Here is a 25080-nt window from a genome sequence, read left to right on the forward strand (position 1 = left end):
ATGTGTTTTGCTTCTAATTGAGTTTTTCCAGCGTTTGGGATAATTATTTCTACCAATTAGCCCAGTGGTATTGTTAGCTGGAGGCAACCGGTCCTTCTTCAGGCCTCTGACAGAGGTTTACAGTATGCACAATGGTGCATAGTCCAGTTTATGAGAAAAAAAATTGCCCCTCTGCTCCCAAAACTATGGGAAAGGACTCCATTGTGAGACAAATATTTCCCATGGAAATTGCCCTGGGAAGCCTCATAAGTGTCCACGTTTCAGATAAAAGCAAGTGGATGGAGATTTTAAAATAAAGGTCAAGAAAGAAGGGGTTATGCCTGAAAGGGAGAGAGTGGCACAGGAGAGCGGATGCGGCGGTCACACTTGACAAAGCATGGGACGGCTTTGGTCCTCGTACCCTGCAACGTCCCAGAGGAGACGCTAAGCCCCACAACTCTGGGACCGAGCCTATCCCTAATGACGAAAAAACAGCTCAAGATTTAACAACAGTAAATTCACTCAGAGCAAATTTTCAGCCTTTCTTTACAAACATAAGAGCCAGATGCTTGTTCTTCCTAATAAATGAGAGCTGAAGGATGATGCAGTCACATAAGTGCTGGAGCAGTGGCCTTGGGCACAAGCCTGTAGTGGCTTTGCCTTACGTCAGCCCTGAGCAGGAAAAGTTTTAGCAGCCTGCAGAAGGAAGCTGTTAATGCTGAGGAGAGAGGGCTGGCAAGAGTTCAGTGCAAAGACCCTGCGGCAAAAATAGGTAATTGTTATAAAGGCAAAGACTAGTGAGGAGTAGTGTATGAGTCGGTAGAAAATAGGCACAACACTGGGGAATTTTAAACCATGTCTTGCAGGACCAAAAATCTTTGCCTGGGCAAAATTCAGTTAATGAAGGCAGAGGAACTTTTCAAGCCAAAGATGAATGAGGCCTTTACATAGCCCAAAATGCAAATGACCTGGTGATGATGGCCATATAAATATGAATTCTTACCTACATTTCTGACGCTCTCACATTCAGCCGAAACCAGGACAGAAGCAGAAGAGCGTCAGAAAAGACGCCTCCGCATTCAGGACGGAGCTCGTGAGCTGCTCCATGGTGGCAGAAACACAATTTACCCTGGGACACCCATGACCTGCTGAAACCCCTTGTTTTAGGTACACTTTTTCATTGCCATTTCACGTCAACCTTAGAAGACCACCGCTGTATCTGTACAAGGCAGAGCTGCTGCCTCTCCAGCACAGTCCCGGCACAGGACGGAGCCACAATGGTGCTCAGAGGCCAATCATGGGCATTGCCAGAGCTGCCTGATGGGTACCAAGGTTTTGCCAGTTTAGGATCTGCCCCTAAACATGCAACTACAATCAAATAAAACTTACAGCAACTTCTATTACCAGTGTAGGAAAAGTATAAGAGAAAACTGAGCTAAGCTTGTTGTGAAATCAAGCCACAGGGGAGATTTTTGCAAATGTGAAACAAACTCGTAATGCTGCTACAGCAGGAAAGTAGGTACGGTACAGTGGGATGGGATTTTAAGGAGAAACACTGTAAAGATAACTCATTTTATGAGCTTTTAGATGTGTGTTTGTCCCTATCTTCCTCCCTTTCCTTCCCTGCCCAGTAAATTCTCCCTATACTGGGATGGTCTCTGAATTACTGTTAGCAATTTCAGTGCTTTAGCAAAGAAGCAGAGAGTCTATTACTAAGATAAAAATCCCAAACAACCATTTTAGCATGTGCTAGATGCCTTGGCAGTGAGTCCTTTACACAACAAATATCTCCGTACAGAGCCAGGAAGACTGAAACTTCGATGGAGTAGCTCACATGATGGCTGGGGAGATACGGCACAGAGATTTAGACTGATCTCCCTGAGGGTTAGAGAACCAATTCATGAAAATATCAGAAATACAAGTCATCCACACCCATTGCCTTTACCATGACACCTCTTTCTTTATTAAACTTTTTATAATATGTATAAATAAATATCTTTAAGGAACGTGCCTCTATTTGACATTGCTTTTCCATGGAAGCAATGGCCCCAGTTTTTCCAAGGACTGAAAGTCCTATGAGTAGAAATCAGATAACCATCTGCCTAGACCATTCCCGACAGCTGTCTGTCTGTCTGAGCTGTTCTGCCAAATCTGCAGTGATGGAGACTCTGCGATACCCTTTGTTAATCTTCATTTCATCTGAAATGTGAGAAAATAAGGGTGAGCATTTTTAAGGCAGAACTGGATACAAAGGAGGTTTCCTAACTTGAAAAAAAATTGTTTGATCTTTCTTTCACATTGTCACTTACTCTATACATTTCAGACCAGCAGTATCTAGTGTTTGGATCTCAGTTTTAACTATCTCAGACCAGTTTGTACTGGCTTTTACAAAAGATGAGCAAGCTCTGTTACGGCTCCAGGTAGGAAAGGGTTTTTACTGACATCACACTATAATAAGTTGCCTGGTGTCTGTTCTAGCAAAGTTTTAGTAACCTTAACAAATGAAAATAAGATAAAATCCCAACTACAAAATCTTGAAGCAATTCCTTAAAAAGAGAGGTCTGTCTCAGATTATAAGAAAGTCCCACTGTGATTTTCCACAAGCTCCTACAGAGGGGCTTAAAATAGTGAATTGGGCAGTAGTCAGCTGGGACACCGTGGATCAGACTTAACGTACATCCATGCAAGATATTTTTTACCATGTAAGCCAGCATCAGATGCTTTAGAAAAAATTCATGCAGCTGTGGGATAATCTGCCTGCCAGGACAATTTCATCCTAGATCTTTGTACTTAAACGCTTAAACCCTGAAGAATGAGGTCTGATAATATTTCCAAGTCTCTAGTTTTTTTAGCTTTAGAGTTATAGTTCTCTCCGCACTTGCTATCAATAAAATGTCCAATTCCTACTTGAACCTTGCTAAATCCTTAGCTTCAAAGAGGCTTGGTTTCAACAGTCTACCTAGACTTTGTCAGTAAAGGTAAGGAGAAAGAAAAAACTTTGCAAGTGCCTCCGATATCAGAACCAGCTCCAGGAGAATATAACACTGGGAAAGATAAAGAAGAAGTATAACTTGAAAAGGTCAGAGGGCAAATATCTGAAACAGCTGAAGAAAAGCCATCTCTCACCCCAGAGATTTAAGATAACTGGCAGAAGAAGAAAATAATTTTGAAGGATACCTGCTTCCGCCATGCAAAAACAGGTTTTCATTGGTAAATATGCTAACCCGAAGCTGTTTAATATCAGTTTTGCAACAGATGTTGGCTACATTTGCACACAGGAACTCCAGGAAATGGTTGAGGTGGATGTAAAGAGTCGTGAATGTAGGTACTTGGAAATACTTTATAAAGCGCTGTAGCTTTCCTGCGGGCAGTGGATCTCTGCCAGCTGCACAAGACGAAGATCTGGCCTACTCATTAAAGGTTTCAAATCTTCAAGAAAAGAGGTAGGCATGTGTTCAGAGTTGGGCTCCCTGACCTAAAAACCCAAGGAGAGAATAGCAGAATGGAGCAGCACATCTGAAAATCCCCCAGATAACTACAGGTCATAGCTCAGAGATGCACTGACAATCACATTTAGTTCTTTCAAAGACAAAATTGCTCATATTTCTAGAGGGTATACTGAAAAAGGGATCTTAATTTTGCACATCTTTTTAGGAGGCAAAGAAGGACATTGCTAATGAGATAGGGGAACCCTGCTTCTGCTAAAGATGTGAAATCAATCCTGAAAGTCTGGGTAAAGCAGAAGCTGGTCTAAGGTAGTTAAAACTTACTAACAGGACATTATATTTTTAGATTAAAATACATACAATCCTTCATTTCTCATTCTACACAGACATTTCTGGGCAAAAATGTGGAATAAGACCAAAAGAGACCACCCCAAGTCAGGGCAATGCCCCACCTAGTCCTATCCTCATCAGGATCAGTGCCTTAGGGAAAGGAAACACAGCACATATAGGTCAAGTATTTCCATGATGTACCCTCCCAAAGTGCAGTCATCCAGGGATTTACCAAGCTGGAATAACATTGCATTTAATAACTGTTCATGGACTCTTCCTCCTTGAAAATGCCTTTTTGAACTCGTTTATAGTTTTGGCCTCCACATCATCCCTAGCAATGATTTCCACAATTCCACTGGGAGAAAAATTAGTGCTTTGGTATAATTTATTTTTAAATCTGATAGTTTGACTGGGCGCCCTTGACTTTTTGGGTTGTATTCACCTTCTCCACACTGCTCAGGATTTTATGTGTCTTCGCTGCACTGCCTTCAGCCACCTCACTTCTAAGCTGAAGGGTCAGCATGAAAGTTGCTCTGTTCTTCTCTGTCCTTTTTGCCTTTCTTTGTGCCAGTTCTCCTATATCTTTCTGAACATAAGGATGACTAGGATTACACTTCATATTCAAAATAGAAGAAGACCCAGCATTGTGTATATGTTCTGTCTTTTCCCCAGAAAAGTGCACTTTAAAACAAGATAATACAAGATTTGCCAAGATCTCTGTAAAGCCTCATTGATTTTATTGCTTATTCTCATGCAGTCTCCATACTAAACCAGTTTTGCAGGACTATATCCTTGGATCCTATAGACTTGGCTCTTTTTCCAATAAACTTCAAAGCAAAGCCCTCGCTTACTTTAGCAGGCCCTTTTGCTTTTGCACTTGAGTTGTATAATTGTTAACCCAAAATATCCTGCCTCAATGATGCCAAGCACTTTAAAATTAAAATACACCAAAGCTTGGAAAGTTATATGAGTCACCCCAAAAATAGTTGGCCTGCCATTTTCCACCTGATAAGATTTAGTGTTGCAGTGAATATTTGGTGTGTCTCTGGATAATCCCTTGCTCTGGTAGGTGTGCATGCTCTTGTCTTGGGCTCTGTCGCAGGCACCAGAGCTGATTGCAACATGAGCTAAAGCTCCCAGGAAATCAGCTTTCTGGAATCACTGCTGGAGCAGGATTAGCCAGGAAAGATATTGCACAGAGGCAAAGATTTTACATTTTTTCACTCACCAAAGATCACACTGGCTCTGAGTTAGTACATTCATAGCCCACCTCATTTCTCCTTGAGCTGTTTCTTTGGGTTTCAGGGTGTAAAGTTTCACACTGTGTGTGCGACCCACAACCTTGCTGCCTCGTGCCGACCCACCTACCCTTCCTCCCTGCCTGCATCCCGCTGGGAGTCACACGGCTTGTTCTGGGCAGACAACTATTTTGCAGTTGTGTCGGGAGGCACTGAGGAAGGACCCGGCCTCCTCCCCAGGAGATATTCCCAAACAGGGGACACAACAATGTCCTTTGCCAGAGACCTTACAGCTGGTGTAGAGTGGTGAAGATGATTCACACAACCAAAGGTTTGAAGTACCGACTGTTTTCACATGGCAGAAAGGATGGACTATATTTGTCCTCGTTCCTTTTATGTGCCCAGTCCCAGGGATTGTGGGGTGAATCCTGGGAGATACTTAGACAAACCTCACTATTCAGAATAATAATTAAGAATTAATGACTGGATATTTACCAACATGTAGAGTTGCCATGTCCAACACAGTTGGCAACTGGCAACCTTCAATTCATGCAGGATCAGACCTGTTTAATCCATTAATCCTCACAACATGTTGAAGCAGCCGGGTTTTACTGTCCTTATTTTGCAGAAGGGAAGAGCTCAGGCAGCAAAGTTGTGTGACTTGTCTTTCATGACAGAGGAGATTTCTCCTTTAGCTCCTCTTACTGGTGCCAAAGATCATACCTTTTCTAAAATAAAGGGCTTAATTGGAAGTCAGCTGAAGAAAGGGCTGCCTTTGGATCAGTCTGGGTTTGGGAAAGGGGGTTTAGACTGCAGGCTGCCCTGGGATACCTCTCGCTACACCTCTCACATGACAGTCAGTTCTCACGCTCACACCCTTGTTTCATGTCTTTCAACTCTCCCCAAATAATTCCTGCATTAAAAGTTCAGGCTCATGCTCCCCCAGTGCTAAACACCTCCTGTTCCTGCTGCAGGAGGGATGAAGCATGCTCAGCTCAATAAACTGTGTAACAACTTAGCATTATCCAAAAATAGGCCAGGTGTGATGAGAACCAGCATTTCCTGAAGCTAAACTGCATGTGCATGCTACAGAACACCTTTCTTTATAACATCCAGTGCTGCAGGGGCTTTCTTTTTTAAAGAAAACTTATATTTTCAGAAAATGATAGATCAAGATCAATAACAAAGCATTAAACATGGTTCATGGTAACAAGAAACCAATGGAAGTTTATGACCAATCAATCCACTTAACTCTGCCAAAGCAATAAACCACCACTGGGGTTATAAATTGTTGAGCTGAGTTTGCAGTTTTAAAATGTCATCCAAAATCAATTGCCCCCCCAATTAGACCATTAGTTGTCAACAACTTAGTTAAATAATAAGCCAGCGGTTCACATCTGCTTGGGAACCGTCAAGCTTGAGCAGTTTCCCTGGCTACTTGAGCTGAATTCACGTAGTTATCATTAACATGAATGTGGGTAGGAAAGCAAAAAACTATGCTGGAAATGAAATAAAGTTCTCCTCCCACTGCCTGAAGCACATAAATCTTCTAAGTTAATGGTGCCACAGAATAGGTCTGATTGACTTCAGTGGCGGTCAGGGATGCACAAGGAATGTGGGGTCAAGCCCCATGTACCACTGACCTTTCTAAGGAGGTGTGTGTTATTGCAGCCTCCACCAAATCTGCTGCTCAGTGCCCATCTAATGTCATTAGTATCTATCTAGACACAGCACTGACGACCCCTGCAAACCCTCTGCTTTGCTTCATCTCTCTGTGAACAGCAGTAGGAGGAGCTGTGCTGTTAAGAAGGCCCAAAAGTATGTGAAACTCAGCTCCTGCCCTTGGCCTTTGGGGTCAGTGGTCATCGGGCATCAGTGTGGAGATGGCTCGTACCTGAGGTCACCTCCTTCCTTTCTCTCCATGGGACAGAGTTAGAGACACTGCACGGAGGGGGGAAGATAAGACTTGTGAAATATGGCCCAGCAGAAGAGGAAGAGAGTATCTGGGGTACACCAACCTTGGGACAGTGGGCCACCACCAAGCATGGCTCACACCAGAGAGTGCCTAGTGTCCTGGGCACCTCCCTGATGTGCTAATGCCAATGCTACATCATTTTGGTACAGCTTGGCACGTACTCGGCATCCCAGTGTAGTAGATGTGGTGTATTGCCCACTGCTAGTGAGGATGGACACTGCAATAGCCTGATGTCAACCAACTTCACCTTGTTTCTTCCAATGGGATCAACAGGAGTCAGGATCTTAGCAGAGGGCAAACTTTAAAAATTAAAACTAAAGATAAATACAGCCAGCAAGCCTGACAGATCGTATTCTCTTCTCACACCAATTTTATGCTGTTGACTCTCCAGGGATGTCAGCAACATATTTCCTGGGTTTGCAACAACGTCAGCAACTACATCGAGCATTTTGCACTCACTGTCTCTCACATTTGACAGCACTGTTGCTTGAGACAGAGGCCATGGGCCTGCTTCCTTCGTGATTTGCACTCCTATAGCTGAAGCACAAGGCGGCAGATGATCAGGTTGCTGTTTTCAGATACACAAAGTGCCCAGCTATGGCAGTTCAAACAGCAGTGGTACACCTGGACAGCAAGAAATTCAGCTGGGAACAGAAACATAGGAATCAAGAAAACTTATTTAAAGCCATTCTCGATGACACTCTTCCTAAACTAGTTCCTTTTGGCTCCTGGCAGCGCTTCCACCAGTGTCCAAGCAGATAACTGCCATGCTGGAGCTACCCTTTTGGTAAACACGTTCAAGAGCATCATGAAGGCAGCCACTGTGTAAAGAAACATAGGAAGAGCTGAATTTGATGACTAGAACACAGTGTCGCGTGAGTATTTTTATCTATTTTTTAGCACCTTTGTCTTATTTTTCAAGACAGGACAAAGTAAGTCAGTGCCACAGCATAGCTACCTTCACCTAGAGATTTGAAAGCAGGGACCAGCAGATCTCCCAACAGCCTTTTTCCTTGCTCTCGCCACCATGTTACACGTGTAAAAAACAAGTGGACATAAAACCATCACGTTAACATTATTCAAAGCCCAGGCCTACCCTTGCACTGCTCTTTCCTCTGAAGCACATCCTGTCCTCCTGTGTGCAGTTATTTATATTTCTTCATGTTGTCCTTTCCAGCAAGCTGTTCTACTTAACACCCCCCGAGAGGAGAATTCCCAGCAGGACCTCTCTGCAGCAACACTGCTTTTAGCCTACCATTACAATGACCATAATTTAGTGCCATTGTATTTCTACCCACCCCCCCAAAGTTAAACATTAACCTTGGGCCCACTATTGACTGTTGAAGGCATCTGCTGCAGTCATATGGGAAATATTGGGCATTATTTGGCTCTTCAGGAGATGAAGGCATACAGAGGTCCATGCTGTGTTGTTTCGGGGAAGTGCAGAAAATGTCTGTGCAGAGCCAGTTTTAAAATCAGCCTTTAAATTGGGCTTTCATAACTTCTGCTTCCAAAGGTTGGTTCAGTAAAGCACTAAATCTTTTCCACAGCCCTAGGATTCAGAAGGCACAGAGGTTTCCTTGATGATCAACCTTGTTAGCTCCAAGGACCTATTCTTTTGGAGCCCTCATTGTGTGGCAAGAAGAAAGAAAAAATGAGTTCTTGGAAGTAAAGACCCTCCTTCTGTTCAGGTTTGAATAAAGAAAGGGTCACTGCCCCTGAAGGCTTGCCTCTCTCTTTTCCTTTTCTTAGGCCACATAAATAGAAGGGTAACACCAGCCCATAAGATGAATACATCAGGTTCTGATCAGTACACCAAAGCTTTTGCAACACACGAAACATGCTGTCACATGCACAGGGCGTCACGTACACATTAATCCTACGCAGGATTGAATGTGCAGATTCTTGTCTTTCTCTGGCGTGTATCTCCTGTTGCATAATCCCCGAACAGCACTCTGCCCTTGGAATGAAAATCTGATAATATTTTGAACTTTTTTTAACCTGCAAATAGAAGGCTGGTGATAGGATTAGTAGATACTGATGGAAGAAGTACTAGGAAGTGGGAATCCTAAAAACCATCTCCTTTTCATTTGTCTTCAAAGGCCCTGACAGGTCTCCCTCTCCCTTGTTTCTTCTCACCCAAACTTACCAGCAAAATCCCTCCCACCAAGTCATCCATGACTTTCGGGCTTCTTTTACTTTTTCAGTGTTTTGAAAGACTTACCATGCATAAAAGCAAGATGTATCTAATTGAACCGTCCTCCTCTACTCCCTCATACAGCTCACAGTAGCAGACTAGAAGCACCCCACAGGAAGGTCCTTCATGTGAATGCATCCAGCACCTTGCACGTGGGGACACCCGTCCCTATTAATTGCAACTGGGGACATCTAAAAATCCAGTGATGGTCCTGTTTGCAGACACATAACAGACCCAAACAGTTTACAGTCAAAGGAGCCAAAATCTCATTGTTCCCTGGTGTAATATGGGATGCTAATTATCCCACTTTTTCTACAAAGAGCAATAAGGTTGTTGCATTTACCCAAAGTCATGTGAGAAGCTGTGACAGAGCCACTGGATAAGCTCAGGTGCCCTCAGTTCCTGTCCAGACCTACTTCAGACAAGTATTTCTCAGGGATGGGATTGCACCAAAAACCTTACTACACCCAGACCTGTACACGTAGAGATGTGCGGCTGCTTTGCCTGGCTCTCTTAGCCACCCACCCTCTTACAGACAAATGAAAGATTGGTTGGGCAATATTTGCTCCTCAGCAAATCCAACTGGCTGTTTCTTATCACTGCATTGATCTCTAGGTATGTACAGTTTGATTATTTTTTATTCCAATGCCTTTCCTGATAAGTCTTGGGGCTGACTGCTTTATATAACCTCAGGTCCACCTTTCTCTCTTCTTTGAGGACAGAGATTATATCTGCACTCCAAAGCTGCCTGCTTTCCTTTGTACCCTCTGGTGAATACATTCAATTTAACTATGTTCTCTCTTGTCTGTTCTTTTCCTCTTCTGTCTTGTGTCTTGCCATCTTTATATCACAGTGAAGCGGGTTTTTTTGTTGGAGAAAACTGAAGCAAAAAGACATTAAATATGTCGGCATTCTGTAGGTCATCTGTACTTCTCCTGTTCCTCATTAGGTAATGGGCTTCTGCCTGCTGCTGTCTTTTTCTTACTTTACTGTATTTATAGCACCTTTCTTCTTGTTTCCTAACAGTCCTCGGTGGTTGTAATTCATTTAGCACAGCAACCTTTCTGCCCTACATGCTTATTTTATTCCTTGATCTCATCCTCAGTAATGTGACCTCATTCTCCTTTTTAAAATGATTCTTCTGGAACTCTCCTACCCTTATCCTACCCTCTGGCTATCCGCAGTGGGTAGAGGTGGATCTTCTACCGTGAGCGACGTAGCCTGGCTCAAATGCTTACGGCCCGCAAGGGGAGCTGCAGGTCTTCATCTCTGGCCATGCTGAGCAAACCTGCCAAGATATGGGACCTCACTCAAACTGCAAGTCTTTATCAACCACACAGCACCTAAATTACTCCCAGTCCTTCCAGCACCCACAGACAGGGAGTATGCCCCATATCTGGGCCATATTGGGGATATGCCAGATGAAATTGCCTTATCTGCATCCCATGTCGCTGACATGCTGTGGCAGCAATGGGTGGGAAATGGTGGGCCTCAGTCCCATGCCCCATTTCCACCAGCAAAGGACAAGGAAGCATCCAGAAAGAGGGGAACAAGGCACTACAGAAATGTCTTTGTCCCCCATTAGTGAGGGAAAGCCACAGCAATCTGCCCCCAGTTTTCAAGTCTGCTGGAGACCTTAGCATCAGCTTGAGATTTATTTGGTCGTCTTCTGCAGCAGGGGCGAGAATTTGCCTGTGCAGGTCCACTGTGGCAAGGTTAAAAGGATGCAGGTCTGCCTTGCTCCGCTCCTCCTCCCTGCTGCACACAGGAACCGACGCTTTCCAAAACCACCTCTGGAAAGTCAGCAGTGAATTAACATGACACTGGCAAAAGTAAAGCTGTTAAAAGTGTTTACAACTTTAAAACATATATCTCCTTTGACAAAAACATCTGACATAAAAAGCAAAAGCAACCACTGCCCCGCAGTAAGGATAACTCAAATGGAAGTACTGGGAGCTTTAGAAGTGTCCCTGTGCATGTTGCAGAAGGGGGATATCTGAACAGAGAGGTTCACCCATGTTTGACTTCCCAAAGACATGAGGGAGTTGCAACCTTACCTGTTCCCTCCATGATGCTCAGCAACGCAGCTCCCGCACTGAAGTCCCTGCAGCGCTCTGCCGTATCCAGCAGCAGGCTGAAATGCCTCCCGAGTGACAGTGGGCCCCAGCCCCGCTTCATGTAACCTCACGAGAGGTGGCCCTAGAAACCACTGGTAAGGGAGCAATTAAAAAAAAAAAAATGCAGACAAAGAGCTGAACACAGTCCCAGTCCGGGTAGGACACCAAAGAGAGCTGATCACAACCCTCCAGGTAGGACACCAAAGACTTCCTCTGTCCAGTTTGGGCTTGGTGAAAACAAGAGTGGTTCTGCTAAGTTTTGACTCAGTCTCACCAGGTAGCTTTCATCCTTAGCACAAGATGTCAAATAATTTGCAAAATGCTTGCAATTGCATTGATACATGCATGGCCAAGCGTGTTTTTAGGGAAGTACCTTAATCCCAGCATGTACCTCCTCAAAATCCTTCCTCTCTTAGATTGCAAGGACTTGGCACTCAGAAGCCGAGGAAAGGGAAAGCTGTTGTGGTTTCTGAACCAGCAGCCCGGGGTGTTTTATTTCAGGGCACCTGAAGGCAAACGGCTCCAGAGAGTGACACCTCCTTTGTTAGAGACGAAGTTAATGAAGGGCTAAGAACAGAAATGAACAACCCTTACGGGCCCCTCTTACAAACTTCCTAGATTAAAACCTGATTTTAAAATATTTTAAAGATGCATTTTTAACATCTGTAACACTCACTCACTCACATGTATGTCTGACTACTGTGGTGTTCCAAAGCATCAGTCATCACAGAAGCACTGTCCTGCTGACATGTCCCTAAATGATCTCAAACCTCTCCTTACCAAGGAAAGGTTCTTTGGTTGGGTTTTTTATGCCAACTTTGGGAGTTTCCCAAAGTCAGCCTAGAGCCTGGGTAGGAGATCAGCAGGGCTGGTTTATTTTTCAGCCCACAGCTGATCCAGGCCCTCGTCGCTGCCTATCTCACCCCTTAAGACCTCGGGTGAACCAGCCTGGCCCCACCAGCTCCCGTATCAGGTTGTGTGAATGCAATCTAAATTCAGCAAGCAGCCCTAATTAATGCTCCTTATGTTTATTTGACTCACTGAAGACTGAAGTAGTAAATATCATCGTTGCATAGGAACTACAGGGATCAGTTCATTTCCAAATGTGTCCTGGATGGAGCCCAAGATATCTAATACTGTGGGGAAAACACATATTGAGTGTCAAATTAAAGCAACAGCAGCTCTGCAACAAATGGCAACTTCCTCCTGGAAGAGTCCAAGATGGCTGTAACCACTGATGCCTTTAAATGTACTTTCAGAGTATTAATAGAGCTGATTTAAAATAGTTCCCCTTACTCTGGTTCTTGCTTTAACTCATACCCAACTGCTAAACATACTGTGGCTGTTCCTGCTAATACGCTCCCTGACAAATCACAGCCATGCATAGGTTTCCTTTCAGTATTTCCAATTTATTTTTTAATGGGAGACAAATGTGTCTTATTTGCTGACTGCTTAACGAATCTTTAAAAATTTCCAGGCATGCAATGGGATGGTGCTTATTAGAGCTGCCTGCAAATTGTTTTATTTGCTTAATTCTGTGCCCATAGGATATTCACTAGCACCTAGATGCTGGACTAGCTGGTGCAACGCTAACATGTAAATCAGTATATTACATAAAAAGCTAGAAATTTCAGTGGGAATATTCCTATTTACACTTGACAAGAGTCAGAAACCAACATATCAAACTGACAAGATGTACACGTAAACAGTTGCTTTACTTGTATAGTTGTAGGGTAGCTATTGCTGCCTGGCTTCCCATCGTAAGCCTCCTTTAGAAATACATCAACTACCTGATCCTGGCAGCTTCAGGTCTGTTTAATTTCATGCACCTAGAGTTTACTATTCATTATACAGAGGGAGTCTTTCTTTTGGTGGCCATGCAAAGGAAAGATGCCTCTTTGTGTATTTGTACGTGCACCTTGGGATTTGATTTTTTAATTTTTTTTTTTAGGGTGACAACTCCATCAGGAAACACTTCCAGACACAGTCTTGCTGACATAAATATTTATTTATACTATCACCTGCCTTTCCACCTGCTCTTAGCCACTGGGCCAGAGGTGGGTAGCATGGATTAAGGGCTGGGGACAAGGGGAAATGCAGCGGGGCAAGAAGCTGAGAGGGGAGCCTGGGGCAAGGGTGCCTGTGGCATGAGAACAGCTGGAGGAGATACGGAAGGGCAAGGGACGGAGTTGTGGGTTGGGGTGGGGGATTTGTAAGAATGTAACATAGGATATACTATTTTGGCTAGGATGTGAGCAGGTTTTCACTGGCAAATCTATTGGTGTCCATCGCTCTTCCTTCACAAAGGGGTTTGTGGGGTGCTGGGTTTCGTGTGAGCGGAGGGTACGTGGCTACAGACAGTGCAAAGTGCCTTTGGCAACAAAGAGCCAGATGCGGTGAGTTTGATCAGAGTCAGATGGAGTTTGGGGGAATAAAACACCCAAAAATAGGTGGTCATTGGAATAGAAACAAAAAGAGAAATTGTACATTGACCCTGAACTCATCTGACCGAAAAAAGGAATAAATCCCTCATTTTTCCAGCATAAAAAACTATGCAGTTTTCTAGACACTAAGAGGCCTTAGATCTTACTGCTTTGTCTTTCTTACTGCTAGTAGAGCATTCAGCCTTAAGAAAACCATTAAGAATATGCTTTCTCAGGGTATGTCAGGCTTTTTACTATTCAATAGCAGGGGGAAAAAATGAATTAATATTATTCTGTTGGTTTCACAAACTGAGAGAGGGGACTTAAGGATTTTCCTCTCTTAGAAAAGTTTTACTTTGCAGGTCTCAACTGTACCAAAATTAGGCACATTTACTGCAGGATAACCCCACTAGTGTTTAGCGTGTATTTGAAATATACAGGCACACCAGAGGAAAACCGGCAGCAAGAAATTAGCGTACCAAGAGAAAAAGGCAAGGATGGGATCCCATCCTCCGGGGCTGGCTGCCGGTGAGCCTGCAGCCTGTGTGCGCTCTCCGCTTTACTCCCAGTGCCCTTCATTTCTCAGGCTGTTTTGAAAGACAAAAAGAAAGTTGGTAAACATACACCGACAGATGCTTCCTTGGTGAGTTACTCTTTATTTAGAGGGAAGCAACTGCGATTCATCAGTTTTTTCTTTTTTTTTTTATAGCTACATCATGGTGAACTTTCAACTCCAAATCTATTTCTAAGAAGTATTGTGTGGCAAATGTCTATTAATAACAAACCTTGGGCTGACTGGAAATTTCCTTTTTCAAAATTCATATTCCATTCTTCGAGATGTTTTCACCCAATTTTGTTTCACTTTTCAATGACAGAGCTGTCTAGAAAGTTTTCCAGTGAATGCCTATTAAATATATTGCTTTCATGCCTATAATTAGAACTTAGATGTTTCTTTCTTATTTTTGGACTTCCTTTCTTTACCTTAATTGCAAATTGATAGCTAATGAGCTGCTTGCTTTTTATTTTGATCCTAAACGTTTTTGATTGATTATTTTGGGGCAAATATTATGCTTGTAGCACCTCCCTACGCATATCAGAGTTAAGCTGTTTCTGTGAATAGTCCTTTTGAATGGTATTTTACAGAACTCTATATACACTTAAAGTTAAGAATGTCTCTAAATAACTATGCTAGATGGAAGCCTGAACCAAAAATTTGGAACAATTGGCTTAAAGATGAAGAGTGGCTCTCTACATTAAATAGAGAAAGCTTGCGTTACAGTCCAGCTCATGCCTTAGGGGTTCATTTTCCTTTTGACCCTTTTGGGTTGAGGTAGGAATTCATTGCACATCTTAGATCCAAGTGAACAGCAATTTCTCCAAGATTCCCTAATTAAGGGAAAATCCCGTAAAAAAAACCAAACAACGAGAGACTCTTTGGGGGCTTCTGTTTCATGTTTCCTACCTGAGCAGACATCAGTACAGGCCTGCACCAAAATTACTGAGTGCAAACAAACTTGCACATGAAGCAGAGTCCAAGTTTTCTTTTACAGATGTGGGGGACACTTTCACTGATTTTTTTTTTTTTCCCAGCAGCACAAACTCTACATATCACAACCCACTTTTTCAGGTATTAAAGTGAGTTGAAGAAAAAAAGATTACTATTTTGACCTTTTAAAAATACATTTTAAAAAAAATACTTTAGATTTGAAAAACAGAAGAGGGCCATCTCTATACCTAGTTACCACAAAGAACTTAATGTGGCTGTGCTTACTCATTTTTAAAGAATTCCTCTGAATTTTGCCAGGGAAAATCTCAGGGAAATCAAATAGTCAATTTAATATCTTTAATTCTAAAAGAATCTGAAGCAAGCCTGCTCCAAATTATTTTATATTTGGACCTGAGGTTTTGGGTTAGTCAACTACAAATCTGTAGAATTCAGATCTACCTCAAAACCAGTCCATAGCTGGAAGGATCAGAGCTGAATTCAGTACCATTTCCAGGTCACTCAGCACTATGCAAGTTCAACTTTTTGGAAATTCTTCACTTTTTCTCAGGTTATTGCCACTACCAAATATCTGCCTGAAGGTTCATTCTATAACAGGGAAAATGAGAGGAAGAGTCCTTTTTTCACAGGGGTCTTGTGGATATACCATATTGCTGGCCTGCTAGCTAAAAAGTGTGTATTTCGATTTCCTATGAGGAATGGCGTGCTGTTAGTGGATGGGATCACTGACATGAATGACTCATTCCCTTGCAAACCGTTGTCTTCCTCGTCTCCCTTTTGCAAAAAGCTCTCTTATTGATAAAACTCAGTAGACAACTGGGCATTTCTGTTGTCTTATCCTCAGTTCACCTGCTAGGACGTGAGCTTGCCCAAGTGCTGCTGAAAGGTATTAGGATGATGCTACATTTTCACATGGAGAAAGAAGATGCTACAAGGAAATCCAATGGGAGGTCCCTTAGACAAATCTATCCAAAGGCCTGGGCCAACTATTTCAAGGATTTATTTTGTGTACGTCTTCCTTGCAGGAGAGCTCAAGGTAGACTCTCTGGTCCAGCCAGGACTGTTCTTCTCCATCTCCTCGTCATGAGAAACAGGCACATCCCCAGTGCTCAGCCCAGCCCACTTGCCCTGCAGGCACCTCCCTCCCTCCCCCTGACTCGATGGATCCTCCGGCTGCCCTCTCCCTCCTCTCCCCCTCTTTGGCACTGATCTGAAACCCTGACAGGTCACACAGTGCGCAATGAGATTAAGACCAGGATTTGTAAAGATGATGCCTTTTTAGACAGCTTAATAGGCCAGACACTCAGCTGAGGATCAGGCCATCTGTCCACTCAAGCCCTACCTGTACCAGACAGGTTATTGCTAGCAGAACTGTTAAGAGAGAGGGAGACAATTCGGGACTGCAAACCCAAAACCCAGCTACGCAGGTACGCAGAAGGACCTCCTGACACTAAGCATGTGGAAGAGAAAACAGGAGATGATGTTCATGGCTGATAAAGGCACTAGTAAGAGGGAGACAATCCCAACTGCACACACAGCGAAGGACTTCTTTGCTTTTTCAGCAGATATAAAGCATCCCGAGAGTCAGAAAAAAACATAATTATACTAACTTTAAAACCCTTTGCACTGCCAGGGTAGGGTGAACTGAGGCTCCCCTATAAATGAGAGTCAAACCCAGTCTCCAAAGCCAGCTGCTCCTTTAGTGCAGTGATCTGTCTCCATACTTGCTGATAAGCACTCTATGCCCCGTGACTTATAATAAAAGGGAACGATGGTCCCTGAACAAGCCCAGAAAAGAGGTATTGATTTGCAAATAGTTTAAAGAATATTCAAGGGTCATGAGCTGACCCTTTTTCAGCTCTGACATTTTATATCAGGGAGGATCCTATTGAGATGGGAATTCATATCCTAGACATTGTTTTGTCTTGTTTCATAAATAAGTTGAATAGCTTAATTGATTGACACCCACTGCACTTTCCCAGCTTCCTCAGGCTCAAAAGTACACTGCTGTTTTCTGCCATAAATAATATGAACTTTCAATCAGCCGCCAGGCACAAAAAGGAACTGAAAATTCCTCATACAATAGCTGCAATCTGGCATATGAGGCATCACAGGTCTAAAAAGGAGAGCAGTATTTGATATCACCAGGTATTCATTTTCTTCCTGCAGCAGCAATAGCATTTTCCTACCCAAATGACCTAAACCCTAAACAAGAAACACCCAGGGGCCCCTGCGGGGAGGAGGACCAGTTTGTTTCGGCATTTGTGTGTGTTCAGGGGTTAGGAAACTGGTTTACAATCCTGTGAACACAACATGGGGAAGGACACACTGGACCACCAAATCCAGTCCCTTGGAGGTGCTAGTACAGCATCCCCTCATCCCTCCTGGACTCTGATCCAACTCCATCTCAACCCAAGTGACATTATTTGCCCCCAGGCTCCCCATTTGTCCCCAGATCTCACTCCTCTGATGGTTACAAACCTCCTCCTAATTTCCAATCTACGCTTACTTGTGATTAATTGAGATCAATCTGTTCTCATGGCAGGTTTATTCTTTTACTTAAATAGCTTTTTTCCTCCCTGGATGTTTAGCCCCCTGATGGATTTGATGTTCATTTCTCCTCCTCAGCCTTGGTTTCACTAAGGGAAATAAATAAGCCACACACTTTGAATCTCTTCTTTTTAAGACATTTAATGGCCTTGTCAGCAATTCTAGTGACTTTTGGTGAGTTCTTGGGTAAGCTTATAGCCCACACTTTCAAAAAATGGGTGCAAAAATGAGTTTGAATGTGTTGAGGACTTCCTCTGGAGGAAGAAAGGTGTGGATGTAAGCTCTTACCTTCAGTTGCCCAGTTGGAAAACGTTAGCTTCTAACCTCCCTGTGCTTTAATTTCCCCATCTGTAAAACAGAAAGGACAATACAGACCTCAAAGGGGAATAATTAAGGTTTCTAAAGTGCTCCAGATCTTCAAGTGAAAGGTTCAATTCCAAATGCGAAGTTCTTTTGTCTGTTGTTCTTTACTTGTTACTTCTTAAGGACTGCAAACCCTGGAGAGATGGCACTGAGCCAGACTAAAGCCAAGGAAAGGCTTCCCCATTGATTACAGTGGGATACTTTTATGCAGAAAGTTTCATAAAGGGTGACAGGCATCAGTTGCTAAGACAGAGCAATAAAAACTAAGAGAGAAAGAATACTGACTGAAACTATTGCAAGGCCAATTGCTAAGATCAGTAGTTTTTCTTTAGAAGAAGCAGCAAACAGTTAAATGTATTTTTCTTGCTTTGCTTCAGAAGAAAGCTCTCCAAGGATGACCACTATACGCATCCTCATCTGTAATTAATAAATGTTTGGAAGGACACTTTCCCACTCAACATATTAAATTATAGATGATCCCTTAATTCCCCAGACATTTGCAAGCCTTCTCTTGTCAGAATTGAATTTACTACAGCTGATTACCCTGAGAATGCACTGACCTTCTTAGCTCCTGCTGTGGTCTTTATTTTTTCCATGGCAGATAATATGGGGACCAGAAACTGGGGACTTGGTAGTAGGGATTATGTGATACTAATGAGACAAAGCTTATTGTTGATGTTAACTGTTATTACCACTAAAAAAAGTGCACAACTCCAGACACATGGACTTCACTTTGTTATACCAGGAGGGAGCGAATGCATTTTGACAGTAGCGGCATCTATTTAAAATCTGGATCACATCTGGTGCGTCTCTGAAACAGACCATATCTGATCAATCAGAATTATGACTCTTCAGTCTCCAGACGAGTTAGAAGAAATTCATTATCTGTTTTGAAGCCTGCTTCTCTTTCATCTATTAAAAAATGAAATAAGATTCATTGTCACTGGATCCATTTAGCTACTGAAAGAAAGAAAAAAAAAAAAAAGGACAGTAATTAAACCAACTAGCAGGTTCCACATCTGAAGACATGATTAATTCTTTGAAACACTGTGCATGTAGGTACTTGGCTCACGCTAGGCTTCAGTCAACAGTTTCTTAGCTGATTAAATAGATAACCAGAAAGATGGAGATAAGTCCTAGGCTATTTCCTAAACTCTTGGAAACACCCACATGAATTTCTTCAAACTCTGTCAGAGGTCAATATTTGTCTTTCAGGCACATTTAGCCCCTGTGCTGGGCATGCTGCTTGGGAGATACCGCCTTGAGGACAGCAACGTCTCCATGGGGCCTCCTACCCACAAGGATGTCCCCGCTCTCCCATGTATTATCCCCTTCTGGACCAGCAGTTTTGAATGCTGAAAACCGACACTGAAATGCTGGGAATTCTTCCGTGTGAGGTCTGGTGAACCCAAAAAGATGGTGAGAGCCTTGGTTTATGAATAACTAAAAGCAGAATGCAAAAGGATGTGTCCTGTTCTGGATCACTTGAATTTCTTAATACAATTTTTCTGATAACAGAGAGAGTGTTTTCTTGCCTTTGCTGATGAGCACAGAAGTCACATCAGCTATGACTTAGCCTCTGAAGTTCTTGTCATTGCTTCCCTCTTTACCATGTGTTTTCTTTGAGGTCTGCAAGAGCATAGTTCAGAAAGTAGCCTTCTGAAGGCAATGGACTTTTATTTCCCTCGTTCACAACTTTTAAAAGAAAACTTAAATGAAAAGAAGGCATTTTATAGGTGTTATAACTAAAGCTGGTGAGAGAACAAAATGTTATTTTGGGGACAGGGAAACTCAGGCTTTAGGTTCAAAACTATAACCTTTGAAGAACAATTTAAAACACTTATCAACATTTGTGAAATATTTCTCAAAATTCATTGTCAAATTGCTATTTTTAATTGATTTGTGTTAATGAAACCCAGAGAAAACATCTACTTTTGTGAGTGGGGTGGGGGCAGTGACCGTAACCTTCCAGAGGAGCATCAGGTATGCAAAGGAGACCAAGGCTGGCATTAATTTCTTCTGTAGCAGTGATGGCTCAGAAGCAAATGACTTTGCTTATGGATCATGTCCAGATGGGTGAAGTACAAAATGAGGTTATAATAGCTGCCTGCCCCAAAATGCTAAACCACCCTCAAAATTAGGGGGGGCAGCTCCAAAGCCTTTTATCTACCATGGGTGCAGGAATGTCATGGGAAACTTCATTCTGGATGATATAAACCAAAATCTCCTGCTAGCAGTACTATCTTCTCTGGAATTTCTACAAATCATGATGACAATTTTCTAACCAAGAAGTAAAAGTTAACGGTAACTAAGGTGGAAGTGATTATGTTTAATTCCTGTCTAAGCCAGTTAAAAACACATGTTATTTCAAGACAGCCAGTTTCACAAAGCTGAATCAAGTACAAGTCAGCTGTAAGGAAGGACTGAAGACTAAATGTGATGCCTGTAATGAATAGTTTAAAATTATTTAGCTAGATGTAAAAAAACCCAAATAACAACAACAAAAACGAACTAAAACTGTAATTAAGAAAGCATGGTTCAAAAAACAATCTAGGATAGAAACGGATGCAAAATGAACAATAATAAAGAAGAATGGGTGGATGTTTAGAAGATAGATGTTGTAAACACTGAAAATACATCCTGGAGCTATATAAAATTAATAAGGAAGCAAAGGGACACAAGGAAATACATATGGCCAAAGAAAAAGGCAGTAAGAAGCAGATGTTTGAGTCCATTGGGACCAAGAGTAACCCTACCAATACTATAAGCCCATGAATAGTAAGAGCATCAGAATAGTCAGTAATAACGCAGAAAGTCAGAAGTGTTTAACAAATACATCCGTTCCTTGCCCAGGAGAAAACCAGACATTGTATTCGTATCATAAGGAAAGGATGAATATTTTCCACTCTAGCCATAATCGACACTGATGTAAACCAGTCACTACTAAAGTAACTAGTATAAGTACGACCAGGTACCTTGCACCAGGATTACTAAAAGAGCAGGTTAGGAAGCTCCTCTGGATGCTGATTTTAGTAATTCAGGTCCAGAAGTGGCAGAAACTTGAGAGAAAGCAAATATTACGGCAGTGTTTGGACACGGTAAAGGAAATGATCAAACAAGCATAAGTCTGTCAGCCTGACACTTACTGAGGGTAGTAATAACAGAAAATTTGATACAAGATTTAACTGCTAAATAATTCAAGCAGGTACTCTAAAAAATAACATTTTGCAAGAATTTATGGAAAACAGAGCTTCTAAAAGTTGCTAATATAATCACTGCAAAAGACAGAGACAGATAGGACCCGTTGCTCTCACTTGTTCTAATCTCCAGAAAAGATACAAAATATTCACTTTATCCCCCAGGTAAGAAATATTTGGGGGTTAGGAAAACGTGACACAAAATTCAGGCTTATGCTCCTTGAAAAAAACATTTATCAAACTTAGAAGGATGGAGGAGGTCCTAATTAGGGCTGGTACAATTTGATATAATTTTTCATTGAAAATTACCAGCTGTAATCTGTTAATTTTTGGTTAGTTGTGGTGATGCAGTAATAGTTTTTTGTTACTATCAGATTTTAGCAATGGTATAAAGCTTTGAAGCAGTGCAATCCAGAGCAGCTGCAGAAACCCATAGCTGATAGAAGATACTCTTCTCCCCTCTGTTTTTACACACGTTTCAGTAATTAACCTCCAATATAAAGAAATAAAGTATTTGTGAAAGAAGTAGAAGAGAAACAGCCAACGTCATCTAATTTCTACCCAAGTCAGAAATAGACATGAAGCATGGTCTTTGTAAATAACTGAAATGTTTTTTTTCAAATCTGTCATTTCTTTGCTGAAATAAGGTACATCAAATTCCTTGAGGTGAAGAGGCAAATTCCCTTTTTGTCCTGAACTTTCAGAAATAATCCCAGCACATGCTCACCACTCCCAGATGGAGCGTGCAACGGCAGGTTACCGAGTTCAGGGAATAACTGGGGTTCACGTTGCCAGTTGCTTCGTGCAGTTATTTCTGCATTTTCCAACAGCCCTTTTACCATATGGAGACTAAGCTCACTTTCAATCTCCAAACCATCACACCTGCTTTAAAATTGTCCGTGACTCCAGGGGTGGGATTGAAGTCCCAGATTAGGACACAGGAGCATAGCGAGGTGTCCGAATTCCCACTGCGGTCAGTGGAAACTAGTCAACGTAGTCAGTGAAAACTGGAGAGTTATTTGCCTGAAGAAGACACCCGCTTTGATCAGCAGGTTAAATCCCACACAAACCCCTTTAACATTAATTTTTCAGAGAAAATGATCCAATGCCTTGCAGCAGGAAAACAGAGCTCTCTTTTCCAAGGAAATTTTTCAATATACGTTTCTCCCTGTAATACAATTTCTCCTCGGGACCGTACAGAAGGCATTGCTTGCTTACTGCTTTCAAGCAAATGTTCTTTCAAAGACCCCATTGTTCCTCAACTTTATGGAAACTTCTCTGCTTCGTGGCTCTGTCCTCTTAATGCATGACGTCTGAAGGCTGCAGCTACCCCCAGATTTTTGCAAACGCCATGCCTGTTTTCAAGAATAAGTACAAACCAAAGCTTTGCATTGATTTCTCTCTGCTTTTTGTTGTCTTTCAGAATTTATTCTTCCTCACTTCTGGATGTGTCTATTGACTCTTTCGAAGAAAGGAAAATGACAGCGTTCTCCCAAATGCTGTGTGTGCCCTTCCAGCTCCAGCCGGGAAATAACACTGCATCCGAGCCGGCTTGCAGGGGATGCAAATCCCTTGTACCAAGACTGTCCTCCCCAGTCAGACAAACTAGAGCCACCTCTGTCTTGCAGCAGAGAGCTAAGAAATGACCAGCAATTTCGCTCAGGTCACCCTAAGCCGTAACCTTCAGTGCGAACTCCCCCACTTGCAGGAACAGGGTGGGAGGTGCACGCTATGAGAACGCCTAAGGTATGAAGACACATTTGCATCACATCTCTGATAATCAAGATATGCTGCCAAACGGCTGTTTATAGGTACTTGGTTATCGCATCCTGATTTGCAATATTGCAGAATATATGTAAAAAACAAGACCCAAACCCAGACAATACCCTGCAGCATCACCTCTGATGACAGAAATATATTTTCCACACCTGCTGACTTCACACCCAAACCAACGTCTGTTTAATAAACACTAGGGGGAGAAAAAAATACCGACTCCGGAGTTTCATCAACTATTAGAGAAAACCTGTTAGTGTGTCAACAATCAGCTATTTCTGCCTGATGACTGTCACGCACGTCCAGATAAGACATGTTTCTCAGCTGTTCTCATTTGCGACAAGGGCACGATACAGGCGTACATTAATTTTAAAAAGCAATCAGATAACCTGACTTATGGATTGCATTAAAAGGAATCTCACGGTGGAACTCAGACATGAGATTATGTTGTTCATACATATGGTATAAGCACATTTTCATCCCAGTTTGAGTTTGGATTTTAAAGCTAATTACATTTAGTTAGACAAGATGAGGAGATTTTTAAGTGTGTTGACAGTCTTTTTGCTTTGTAAGCCATGCGAATTGCCAATTATTAGCACCTTACAACCTTCTGATCTTCACCCCTGACATTTTTCTTAAAAGCCTTTTATTCAGTTTCTTTGGGTATTCTTCAGAGCCCTACCTAATCTTCCCATTTGAACATCATTCACTCACCTTCCACACATGCCAAGCTTGTTGACTTACTTAACAATACAGCTTTGCAAGATCCCAAGACACTTGTTGTCACAATGTTTGATAATGCAAATACTCCCTGGAAGAAAAAAGAAAGTACTTTTTTTTTAACACTGAAATATTGCATTGTAGTTTTTTTCTCCAAAAAATTATTAAAACCAAAATTTTAACAGTTTTTATGGCTTTTAGAAATAGGAAACAAAACCCAAATACATTAAAGAAAGACACTGAGCTGGACCGAGAGTGCAATAAAGCATTATAGTCCTAATTCCTAAAACCAAGTAAAAATTCAGGATCTTGGCAGGAGTCAAGGTTCCTCCACCTGAATTTCAGTAACCTGGGAACTTTAATAAACCTGGCCCAAACTCTTCAACAGTTAAATCAGCCTCCAAAAGAGGAGCCCCTTCCCTGGGGTCCTCACTGGAGCCCCGTCTGCCATCAGCCGAGGACATGTCCTGCTTGGTCCCAGCACCGCAGGGAGGTACTCCCCCTTTCAAAGGCAGCCAAGTCCATTTGCGTCACACGCACTGACTGCCCGGGACTGTCCCTTTTCTGCGCCTGTGCCCATTTGGCAGGCCCCCTGGCCCTTCCCCCAGCCCATCACTGCAGTCTGCACGCACACAGATTGCAGCATGAGCATCATTTTGGCACTTCAAATGCACAACACATGTTTTGAAGGTTAACAGATAGAGACAAGTATAATCACAGCCTCTGCTGAAGTTTCAACCTGCCAACCAGCCAATTATGCTATTATTTTCGATAGTTTTTTCTCCCCACATACATATACCCCATCACTTTGCAAGGCAGCTCCACAAGCAGCTGCAACACGCTCCGTGTTGGAAAGACGGTCGCCTTTTTTTTGTCCCCTTCCTGGTGGCCAACAGCTCTCGACGCTGTTTCCCGCCATGCCAAGGCACTGCACTGTGATGCTGCTCCTCAACAGACGAATGGCACGAGGATGCCCCAGCAGCTTTGTCCATCTGATGTTCATCGGAACCACCGCAGAAGGCAAGGTTGCCTCTGGAGCTCCATCCTCACATTTCACCTTCATGGGCTCCGAGCTCCATGGCCAAGAGGAGTCACGAGCTGCCCCCCCCGGTCATGGTTGCACGTTGCAGGACTGGGACTGGAGCTGGGGTCACTGCCAGGGCAGGAGGGGGAGGCTCATATATCCTTGTCTAAAGGTTCCCACGACCAGAAAGTTCCTCCTAATCTCAGTGCAGGGGCCTTTCATTCGTCAATGAGTGTGCTTTGAC

General features: G+C 42.7%; 1 long non-coding RNA gene across 1 annotated transcript; it reads right to left on the bottom strand.

The window, feature by feature from the left end:
• Positions 1–18770: 18770 nt before the first annotated feature.
• LOC143160011 (uncharacterized) lies at positions 18771–24255 on the bottom strand. The gene is made up of 3 exons (XR_012995294.1): positions 24162–24255; positions 23807–23903; positions 18771–19034 (listed from the first exon to the last, which is right to left on the bottom strand). It is a non-coding gene; the product is annotated as an uncharacterized LOC143160011 (long non-coding RNA).
• Positions 24256–25080: the final 825 nt, after the last annotated feature.

This window comes from Aptenodytes patagonicus, chromosome 4, assembly GCF_965638725.1.
Source record: "Aptenodytes patagonicus chromosome 4, bAptPat1.pri.cur, whole genome shotgun sequence".
In the NCBI taxonomy this organism is placed as follows: domain Eukaryota; kingdom Metazoa; phylum Chordata; class Aves; order Sphenisciformes; family Spheniscidae; genus Aptenodytes; species Aptenodytes patagonicus.